Consider the following 12,143-nt stretch of genomic DNA (forward strand, 5'->3'; position numbering starts at 1 on the left):
CTGTCCACAATAAAAAGAGAAAATTTGCTATACAGATTTACAATCTCAAATACTGGCCGAAGACAGAAAAGAAACAGTGCAGGATGTGGTGTTCATGAGGGAGAACAAGAGAAGCCAGAAGCAAAATGTCCACAAAGCATGGGAGAGGAACCAACAGAGACTGGTTGTTATGTGGAGAAATCGTAGAAAGGGAATCTAAAAAGACAGGTAAACAAGAGGAAGAATACTTATTGAGAGAAGAAAAATTAAAAATATAAGAGTATACAGAATATATAGCAGAACTGCAAAACACCAAGTGTATATTGTCATCTTCCACAAACTGATGCACAAAAAACACTCTGCTGCAAATATGATGGAGAGAGAGATCAGAGAAGAAAAAAATAACAAAATGAATCTCAGTGGAAAATTGAACAATTCTCTATGCCAATATCCAAAAGCTTCTCAGCCCTGTCTCTGAATTCCCAAAATACTGCCTGGCCCAGATAAGCCCTGGAAGACCCAGTCACTGTCTCGCCACTCTGGGCCTCAGATAGTCTGGGTTTGGCCACATTGCACTCCTAGGATTGCAATGTCACTGGAATTTGGAAAAAGACAACCAGGAATGAGCAATCCTGAGATGCCATAACTAGATGGGAGCAATCCACACTCCCAGGAGAAAGACCTCACTTGCAGCCAAATCTGTATGCACCCTGACCCTAATCCTCCATTTCCTGGGCAGTGTCCACAGACAGGTGCAGCTTTGTCCCAAAATGGCAGTGGCACCAAACCCACTGGCACCCCAAACTAACCTCAGGCTCTCACAGTAAAAGGTTATAATTTCAATATCTCTAATTCTGTAGTCATTTACCCCTTCTCTTTAATTGGGATCTGTATTAGTTGTGGGAGTATTACATCTGATCTGCCCTTGGTAGATGACTACACATTACCACAAATTAACTTGGGTTGTTATATTAGAAGTTACACTTCTATAATGTACTAAGACATAAAAATTAAAATTTACAAGGAAATACAAAATGAAAATAATAATAGCAAAAATGCATTCAGTTTGTATAACAGTTATGTTCCAAAAAACAATTTTTTATAATCCTAAACCTTACTAAATTATATTATATCTCCTGTTTATTTTGAGACCACAGTTATCTTTACAACAAAAATTGATCTTTTGAACACAACTTTAAATAAGCATTAGTCTAACCTATTTGGGAGTCATTCTAACATGGAGTAAGGTGGGAGGCAGAGCCTTATCTCAGGTTAGGTTGAGCTGTTCACAAATAGCAATAAAACATTACATCTGAATCATGAATCAAATAAAAGCTGAGAGATTTTTGATCCTTTTTGTTGGAAAGTGTCAAAATGCTTGCATGTTTTACAATGTCTACCTTTAAATAGATCAGGCTTGATAATAATAATGGAGGTGGTTTTTCAAGATGGCAGACAAGAGGGTGGCTGCATTTCATGTTGCTCCAGGACTCAGGATTCAAAAGAGGAGATACTGAGAGACTTGGGACCAACTCAAAGCCGCCGGGTGAGTCTCTCCCATTGGGGAGGCATCCCGGATGGGGCGGTAGTCCTGGAATGCAGGGAACTTTGTGAAGTAGAGTTGCCCGGTGAGACACCTCTCCCCCCACTAGAGCAGTGAACATGGACAACTGGAAGCTTTGCAGAGGAGGCCGCTCAGCACAGCGCTTGGTTTCAGAGCAACCCGCTGTGCTTCGGCAGTTGCCCAGAGGAGGAGCCACATAGGCAGGCCATTAGGTGCAGAGCAGGGTCCCAGGACATAGGTGGCTTCTCAGTGGAAGAGCTGCAGAGACAAGCTGAGGGGTGGAGCGAAGATTCCAGGACTGCAGGCAGCTTCTCTGAGGAGAGGTAGCCTAAGGAGACTGGTCTGTGAAGGGCAAGGCTCCCAGGCCCAGGAGGTAGGTCTGGGCCCCTGGGAACATTGCAAAGGAAGACTGCCCAGCCCAGGCGGCAAGATACCCCTCCCCCCACTGTAGCAGTGAACACGGACAACTGGGAGCTTTGTATTGGAGGCCACTCAGCACAACGCTTGGTTTCAGAGCAACCTGCCAGGGCTCTGGCAGCTGCCCAGAGGCAGAGCTGGGCTGCAAGCTGTTTGGACTCAGATCAACCTCCTGAACAACGGGGTGGGGGGTTGCCCTGAGGAGGAGGAGGTTGGCAGTGAGTTGCTTGGTCTCCAAGTGACCACACAGAACACCGGGTGGCTGCCTGGAGGAAGAGGCGTGCGGCGGGTTGCTGGGGCTCGGAGCATCTGTACTAGGGTCCAGGTGGCTGCTCAGAGAAGGGGCCACATAGCCAGGTGATTAGGTGCAAAGCACCGTCTGGGGACCTAGGTGGCTTCTTGGTGGAAGGGCTGCACAGAGACAAGCTGAGGGGCAGAGCAAAGGTTCCAGGACTGTGGGCAGCTTCTCTGAGGAGGGGCAGCCTAAGGAAACTCGTCTGTGAAAGGCAAGGCTCCCAGGCCCAGGAGGTAGGTCTGGGCCCCTGGGAACATTGCAGAGGAAGACAGCCCAGCCCAGGTGGTAGTTGTAGATTGAGGGGAACCTCTAGGAGGGGAAGTGACCAGCGAGACCTCCCCACTGGGTGAGACTTTCCTGCCGGGTGAGGTTTTCCCACAAGGATGGTAAACCCAGAGATACAGGCATAAACAGGTCTTGCCTGAGCCCGCAACCTAGTTCCCCTTTAGATGACCATTGGTCAACAGTTGGAGGTACCTCTGCCCACTAGCAGGGAATATACCCCACCTGAAGGCCACCACCCCTAGAGAGGCAGCTTCCTTGGGGAGCACCGCATTATCAACTTCCTCCAAGACTTCAGACTACTGAAGGCTAAGAGGGGATATACTAGAAATCTTCAGGGATATTATAAGTCAATAGAGGAAATCTGCAACATTTCAGCTGTCCACTGATAACTGAACAATATGAGAAAACAAGGGAAGAAAATGCCTCAAACGAATCTAGATGTTACATCAATAAAATCCAGTGACAGCATGGCAGAAGAAATGTCAGAAAGGGAGTTCAGACTGTACATACTTAACATGATAAGGGAAGCAAACGATGAAATGAAAAAGCAAATGCAGGCATTGAATGATCGCACCAATTGACAGTTAAAAGAGCAAATACAGGAAGCAAAATATCATTTCAATAAAGAGTTAGAGATATTGAAAATAAACCAAACAGAAATCCTTAAATAGGCTTTCATTATCTTTTTAAAATACATTTAAATTTTTACCCCCATGTAAAAAGTAACATAAATTTTACATACATCTTATTGATAACAGGTTCAGTGAGAGAATATTAAAATATAAATTTCAAATTTAATTTTTTTATTTTGATATGATTTAAAATTACCAATTTAGACAACTTCACTTTGGAGAACACCAGCTTGGTTAAGTGCTCTTCCAAGCTTTATATTTATAATTTGTATCTTAGAAGAACATGAGTATACTTCATATACAAATAACTAATAGTTAGTTTCACCATTATACAGATGTCCTTAAATTAACTAGGTTTAATTTTCACAGTAAAATTCAGGATCCACAAAAATTTACAGGCCTGCAGAGTTTACTAGTACTAGTAAAAATAAATGATAGCCTTAAACATATTATACATTTAGGGAACCGTGTTAATAATTGAAATTAGACCTAGTCAAAGCAGACAGATACAGTTAAGTTTTCTAAATGGCACTGTTGCCCTATGCCAGATGTAAGGTATAAAAGATAGCACTTGTTAAATCTACATGAACTTTCATTTTTAAACTTTTATAAAATATTCAGGTAAGTCTCAGACAAATATATTTAGTTTCATATATATATTTCTAGTCAGGTATATTTAGGTTATTCATGAAAATCAAGTCTGGTCAAGATCTCACGTCATCTGTTTCTATGACAAAGAAACATCCAAAAAGCAATTGATATCACATTTTATTATTTTATACCTGTCAAGTCTTGCACAAATTGGTATTCATCAGTGTGAGGTTTTTTAACAAGCCAAAGAGGCACAGTAGGATATCTGGCAAAGCAGGCTCATTGTACAATTTAAACAACTGTCCAGAAGAGAATGAGTACCTCTACTTTTATTGTTATTATTTTATTTTCACAGACAGCATTTTGATTCATTGTACACAAAAGGGTCACATATATTTTTTCTGTGGTTGTGCACAATGTATATTTATACCAGTCATGTCATCATACATGTACATAGGGTAATGATATCTGTCTTATTCCACCATTTTTCATACCCCCTCCCTCTCATTTCCCTCTATATAATCTAAAGTTCCTCCATTCTTCTCTTACCCACCACCCCACCACCCCATTATGTATCATCATCCACTTATCAGGGAAAACATTTTGCCTTTGGTGTTTTGGGATTGACTTTTTTCACTTAACATGATATTCTCCAATTGTATTCATTTATCTGCAAATGTCATAATATTATTCTTCTTTATGACTAGATAATATTCCATTATGTACGTATACCACAGTTTCTTTATCCATTCATCTGTTTAAGGACTTATAGGAAAAACCAGCCAATATTTGACCCTTGTCCTCTAAGTTCAGTGAATATCCAAGAATGATAGGAGGCCCTCCTCTAAGGACTCTGAAATTCCAATGAGTCATCAGATCTGCCAATCAGGAAGATCAAGAGGTCTCTAGAGAACAGAAAGCCAGCTTATGTTGCACCTTCTACAAAGAAGAGTATCATTGGAGAAAAAAATGGTGCTGATATTTCCAAGAGAAGTCACATTTTGTTTTCAAGACACTGACCTGATCCATCCTGGCACATGTCACCATGGGTAGAGGAAAGGTAAAGAAGTAAGGAGGTTTCACAGGCATCCAAGTGTGATCTCTGAGGAATCTCAGCTCATGCATTATGAACAAGGTCAATTTTGACTATTTGGTCTTAAACATTTGGCAGCAGAGTACAGCCTGAGCAGTCCTACATAGATAACTCAAATGAAAAACAATGTTTTTTTCTAATATAACTTAAGATGTACACTTGTGAGAACCCTACCAAAGGTAAGAAGAGGTTAAGACTGTGAATAAAGGGATCTTACTGTAAGCACAAAAAGACAAAAGGCAGACATCAGTGGTTTCAGAGAAGACTTTATTCCTTCACGGACTTGGGCACTGTGAGGGTCCACTTTCTGGATGGGAAATGGCCATCAGCTATGGATGGGATTTTATTTTTATAGGGCACAATGATGTAACTGGAAACTGTATACTTGCAGTTTTGAGCATCAGGGGCTAGTTTTACAGGATAAAACTTTAATTTAGAAAGGTAGTTGTAAAAAGGCTGAAACTCATTGTAGTCTGGGGGAATAAGAGTCTGGATCCTGAGGGATGAGTACTCAGAACTTGCCCATTATCTTTTAGGAATAATTTGCCTTGGGAGAAGGTCAAGATTTAGGACCCAGCATTCAGTTTCCACCTTTCCTCCAGGGCCCATTTTTATTCAGAAAGAATGCACTGGGAAAGGCTTAAGGTTTGATCAATTTCTCCTCCCTCCTTCCAAGACACACTGTCCCTCCATTTTCCTAGGGTGCTGTATTATAGGAATATTATTTTTCATAACCCTTCAATACTTCCCACATAGCCTTACACAATTGTTTGTAAGAAAATGTAGCTATCTGTGAGAGTAAAACCTGTTTCTATGAGTCTTACCATAGCAGATTAACACAAACCCAAGGTACACTTACAGCAATGCCAAACCTACAAAGCTTCCAGGTGGTGCATCCAGCTCTTTCCTTCTGTTAGGCCCTCCCATCTTAATATGGGGAATAGGAAAGTCTGCCAGGGGTGGGAGGATAGGAAGGTAGCTGCACCTGAGAAGAGTAAGTGTGCAAACATGGTTTCTGTTGCACACACTTTCTTGTCCTGGCAAAAAAATTGGATCACAGAAGAGGCACAGGAGCAGATAAAAGTCCTCCATAGTCAGGAGCAGAGCCTGATTTGAACCCAAGATTCAAATGCTAGTTCTCTTCCCATCTCCTCTGTTACCTCCCAGTGGAGACATTAAAGCATCAAAAAAGACAGGTCTTTTTTGTCTTTACAAACAGATTAGACTTCCTATGAGAAGAAAATGGCCTGTTGCCACTTTATGAGCTCTCCTCCTCCTGATTGGTATTAGGGCCTGTGACCAGAGCTCTGTCTTCTCTTGTTAGGGTCCAATATTGACTTGTCCCCAATATCCACTGATCCCCAGAGAGTCAAAGTGCACACACGGTAATGCAAGACACACAACGAGGTTTTATTGCAAGATCAAGTCTGGACCGCAACCAGCCTCTCAGACCATTGCAATGGCTGAGTGGGGAGCGGCCCCAAGGGGTGAGAAAGCCCTCTATTTAAGAGATTTCCAAGCATTCACACACAAAGACCTGTACATTTTTGGTTAACATTTGAACAACTAAACATTTGTCCTCATCTGGTTGGGTCCTGCCAATCTATTTGATTCTCATTAGGTCCCACCAGAACTGAATGGTCCTAGAGGAAGAAAGGAGGAGGTAAGGGGTGAACTATGCAGGAGATAAGTCGGGGCTAGGCCCCCATGTCCTTGATAGATAAGGTTTCCAGGCAGTTGCACATTCCTCAGACAAATATCTCTTAACAACCTCGAAAAGCACGTGGGCCCAGCAGTCCTGTTTTTCCTGTATTGGCTCTTGAGGGTGCAGTCGCAACTGCCTGCATCCTGGTGATTATGACAGTTAGCTACACAGATATCACCCTGTTCTCAACACTCTCAGGACTCAGGACTGTGGGAAGATAATAAGCTTACCCTGCATGGGTAGGAAGACTGTAAAATTCTAAAGGACTTTCCTGCCACAGGATCATGGTCATTGCTCCCTCTAGTCAAAGCCCCTGGATGCATATCACTTCCCATACACCTCACTACAATTGACCTCAGCACACTGAGACTTCAGTGACTATGATGGGACCCAGAGAAGCAGGGAGACCGACTGTGGAGCACCCCTACGTGCCAGCATGTAAGTGCGTCCCCGCCATCCAGTGTTCATGAGTGGCAATGGTGGGGATCTGTTCACCACAACCCAGGATCTTCCATATAAAAAAGATGTGATCCTCCCAAACTAGTCCACTCAATAGTGGTCACAGAGCAGCAACATGGTTTCCAGAACTTACTAAATAATAAGTCGGGTTTTGCTTCCACCTCTGGAGAAGTAAACTCAAAACATTTACAGAGTTTTGACTATTAGGCTTAACTGTGTTTGAAGATCTTAAAGGGAACACTGGAGCAATATTCCCTGAACTCCTGAGCACTAAGGAACCATGAGCCTAGCCCCTTATATCTCAGGGTCTGAGCACCTTGGTTGTAACTGGTTAATACTGAATGCCTATATGCTGGGGGTCAGTGAGTGAGGTTATCATAAAATATCTTTTTGCAAAGTGGTGAAAAAGATCCTGTTCTGGGAGGAGAGACCAAAGGAAGACATAAGTATTTAACCCCAAATATGCACCTGGAAGGATCATTAAAATTAGAATTCCTGAGCCACTCTGAGTCAGATACTGCAGGTCTGGGGTATGGCCTGAGAATCTGCATTGCTATCAATTTCTCTGGTGAAACAGATGCTGGTTGGAGGCCAACTGTTTGGAACACTGTAATGTACAAAGTTGCTCCCCCTGACCTTTCTGACACAGCCATTTTCCCCACTTCCCAACTACTGTCAGTCTGTAAACATCCTAGCTAGCTATTGGTTCATCAGTCAGCTTGCAAGTATCCTTCTCCGTTATTGGTCCCCTGTTAGCCCAGCACAATTCAACTGATTCACAGTAGCTACCCCGCCATCTTTTCCCATCCTTCTGTCTCTCCTACTTACTTTCTCTATCCTCCTCACTTTCACACTATTTCTTGAATGCGCCCTTTCTCATTCCCTTTCTTTTCCTCTCATTTTCTGTCTTACCCTCCAGGGAGACACTCTTTGCTTAATAAACACCCTTATGTGATTTTCTGTGTCCAGCATGGTTTCTGTGGATCCCTTAAAAATACAACCTGAACCCTAGTGTGACTTAGGCTGAACTGCTAAAGGACAGGAGCAAAGGACCTTTAAATGTTTATCAAAGAACATAAAATGAGTTGCTAACAGCTAACCTCTGGATAGCACTTCTCAGTTCAAGCTCAACTGAGAGCTAATACCTCAAGGTTAGAAGGATCACAAGTTCCAACACAAGTAATTACCCCTGAGGTTACCTTTTCCTGCCTTTGGGAACATCTGCATGAAATAAAAGAGATGGGGGTCTATAAAAAGCAAAATATTCCCACACCCAGGAGCACAAGGTCTGGGTCCCAGCTTCTCTCTCGTGGTGTCTATTATCTCTGTTATTTCTTTTAAGTAAAACTTGTTTTCTATGCATGCCTTGGCTCACTCAGTTGTCAATCTTCAACACCAGGGGACCCAATTCTGATTTATCATATCAATAGGGGACAGATAGCTTTCAGTGGTGAGAACCCCATTCTAATTAAGAGAATTATTTTTTAAAGTGGGGCCACTGTGATGACCCCCACATGTTTTCCTTTCCAAGAAGCAATTTACCTGCATCCCTGCCTGGCATAAGTGGATGGGCAATGGCACATTCCTCAGCAAATTACCTATATTCTGAAGGAAAAATGCAGGCCTGAAATAATGTTGATAAGAGGGACTCAAGTTACTCTGAAGAGGGAGACTTCTGTGACCCTTTCCACAGACCAGATTCTGAAAATCAGAGTGATAAATATATCTAAGAATTTATGGTTAAGAATCTAATTAGAAACAGCATGGGCCAAGGTGACCTAGACTTGTCATTGGCAGTGGGGTTATGACAGTCTGAAGTCATCCAGCTGTCAAAAGGCAGACCTGGGCAGGACTCTCTTGAAACTTCCCTAACATCCTCCAGTAAATCTAGAGTGCAGGAGAGGAACACTTCTCTCTCCTCTTTGAGAGAATTCACTCTCTTAAGAGTGTCCCATTTCCCTTGTACTAGTACTTCAATAAACATGTCTCTTACTTTGAGTGATATGACTAAAATCTTTCTAATTTGATTGCAAGAATCAGGATTTAAAGGTGGGTCTTTGAACTGTATCAGTTTCCCAGACATCACCAGTTCTGTAAGCAGTAAATATTTTAAAGAGTTCTCAAGATCTGCATTGATCTTACTTCAGTTACATTGTCATGTTTTCTGGTTATTCCAACTCTTCAGAAAAACTGAAAGGGAGAAAGTATAATACAGAAATAAACACCAGGACTGTCTTTCTCCTCCACCTAGAGGATGCTCCAGTTGATAAAGTTTTTAATATGCATTGTAGATCTATTGAAATATGATTTGCTTAAAAATAGAACAAATAATTGTTTACAAACATGCCTAATGAGAAAATGCTATAAATAATACGGAAAAAAAGCAAACATTTTAAGAGTCCATTTATTCATTGGACACAAAAGGAACAGTGCCTACATCCTATAGGAATGTTTTATTTTGAAATCTAAAGAGAAATAAATGAATTTAATATGTCCTGGATTATATTTTTCTTAACACTATATAAATTTTATTTAACCTTTTTTGTTTAGGTAAGGGCATATGAAAGCAGAAGCAAGTCTCTGGGACTATTGAAAGATGTACTCCAAAATGTGGAGGTACTCCAAAATAATTAGGTCATTCTCAAGGCTTGTATGGATTTAATTGATTTTCCCCACATTTTTATTAGCTCATTATAGTTGTACATAATGCTTATATTTGTTACATATTTTTACATGCACACAACCAAACTATTATTTAACCAATGATTCCCTAGCACTTCGCCCTAGCTCCTCATTAGGTCCCACCCCTTTGTTCCTTTTCTTTACTGATCTCCCTTGGATTTTTAGGAGATCCACTCACAGCTTTGTTTTCCTGTTTTCCCTCTCTAACTTCCCTAGGGAGACATATATCCTGTGGGGGCATCCGGAATTCCATCCAGTGCTTGACAAAGATTCTCTGGAGGATGTTTGCAAAGGCTCATCCTAAAGGGAATTGCATGATGTTCTGCTCCCGAGCATGGTGTTTTTTTCTGCTGTGCTTTTCTGATAATATATTACTCATTTCAGTTTGAACAGATTGCTTAAGGGGACGAGGGGAATACAGCAAAAATTCCAGAAAATATTACCTACAATCTGAAAGATAATGGGTTGTTCCAACCCGCGGGATATCAACACAGGACGGCGAACCTAAGAGAGAAGGAATGAAGAGACAAGAGACGCAGGGACTGACAGCAAGACAGGAATTCTGATCAAGCTGCAAATTTTTATTGTTTTCACGGGTATTTATGCTGAGGGAATGAGGGGTATGATGAGACGCAGGCTGGTTGACTGTTTTTCTTTTGGACTCCTGATAAGGTGCAAGTTTGCACCTGCGGGAAGGTGAAATCCCGGAAGAGAAGTGGGGGCGGTGCCATCGGCAGAACTATCAGCCAGGAGCAGGGAGGGACGCGCTCCGTGAATCCATCAGCCCTCAGCTGCAGGGTGCCTGAGTCAGCTGCAGGGTGTTTGCACAGGGGAGGCAACCACAAAATGTTCCCTGGGCTGCTGCTTATCGTAAGGAGCAGAACGTTCTCAGAATGAGAACTTCTTCTTGGTCCCTGACAATGGGTCTTTACCACTAACAAAATTAGAAACAATTTTGCAACCATGCAATGAGTCCCTGAAAACCTCTGTAGAAAATAGATATAGATCTGCCTTTGTCTCCAACAGGTTGGTTAAATCCTAACGATGGTTTTGCTTATGGGTGGTGGTGGGGTAATAGAATAAGGTTTCACAACATTCCTTCCTTCCTACAAAGAATAGGTCAACCCTATCATAAATGTTAGTGCACAATGCCTTGCTCTGGAAAAAAGAGCTAAGACAATGTAATCTATTCAGTAAAAAACTTGGCCATGAGAACCACTGCGACGGCTGCCCTCCTGTAGCCTTAACTCAGCAAAGTAGATATTAACCAGATGGACCTAGTAGAGATGGTCACATGAGATTATTTGTCTATCGCTTTAACCATGAGAGTAATAAGAATAGTCTTAGGTCACATAGAGTTTAGATATTAAGGAAATAAACATTGTATTAGCTCATTGACTTAGTTAGATATTCTTTAAATAACTGTGATTAGGTAAGGATAATCTGAAAGGTTACTGTTTTCAGTTCCTTATTAAGAACAATTTCTGCCTATGCTTTGGAAACTTCTTTAATTTCATTAACCACAAGTCTGCCATTATAGCCTGAAGAAAAATGTATATAAACCCAGCCTTCCCCAGAATAAAGTGGGAGTGATTGCACCAGAACTAGAGTCTGTGTCTCTCATTCTCCATCCACCAGGACTGTCTTTCTCCTCCACATAGTGGATGCTCCAGTTGATAAAGTTTTTAATATGCATTGTAGTTCTATTGAAATATGATTTGCTTAAAAATAAAACAAATAATTGTTTACAAACATGCCTAATGATAAAATGCTACACTTAATACAGAAAAAAAGCAAACACTTTCAGAGTCCTTTTATTCATTGGACACAAAAGGAACAGTGCCCACATCCTATAGGAATGTTTTATTTTAAAACTTAAAGAAAAATAAATGAATTTAATATGTCCTGGATTATATTTTTCTTAACACAATGTAAATTTTATTTAACCTTCTTTGCATATGGAAGGGCATATGAAAGCAGAAGCAAGTCTCTAGGACTCTTGAAAGATGTACTCTAAAATGTGGAGGTACTCCAAAATAATTAGGTCATTCTCAAGGTTTGTATGGATTTAATTGATTTTCCCCACATTTTTATTAGTGCATTATAGTTGTACATAATGCTCATATTTGTTACATATTTTTACATGCAAACAATCAAATTATTATTTATCCAATAATTCCCTAGCACTTCCCCCTACCTCCTCATTTGGTCTCACCCCTTTGTTCCTTTTCTTTACTGATCTCCCTTGGATTTTTAGGAGATCCACCCACAGCTTTGTTTTCCTGTTTTCCCTCTCTAGCTTCCCTAGGGAGACATATAACCCTTCATCTTTTCAGTTTAACTTATTTCTCTTAACATGGTTGTCTCTAGTTTCATGCATTTTCCTGCAAATGACACAATTTTATTTTTCTTTATGGCTGAATAAAAATCAATTGTGTATC

This window comes from Sciurus carolinensis, unplaced genomic scaffold, assembly GCF_902686445.1.
Source record: "Sciurus carolinensis unplaced genomic scaffold, mSciCar1.2, whole genome shotgun sequence".
Lineage (NCBI taxonomy): Eukaryota > Metazoa > Chordata > Mammalia > Rodentia > Sciuridae > Sciurus > Sciurus carolinensis.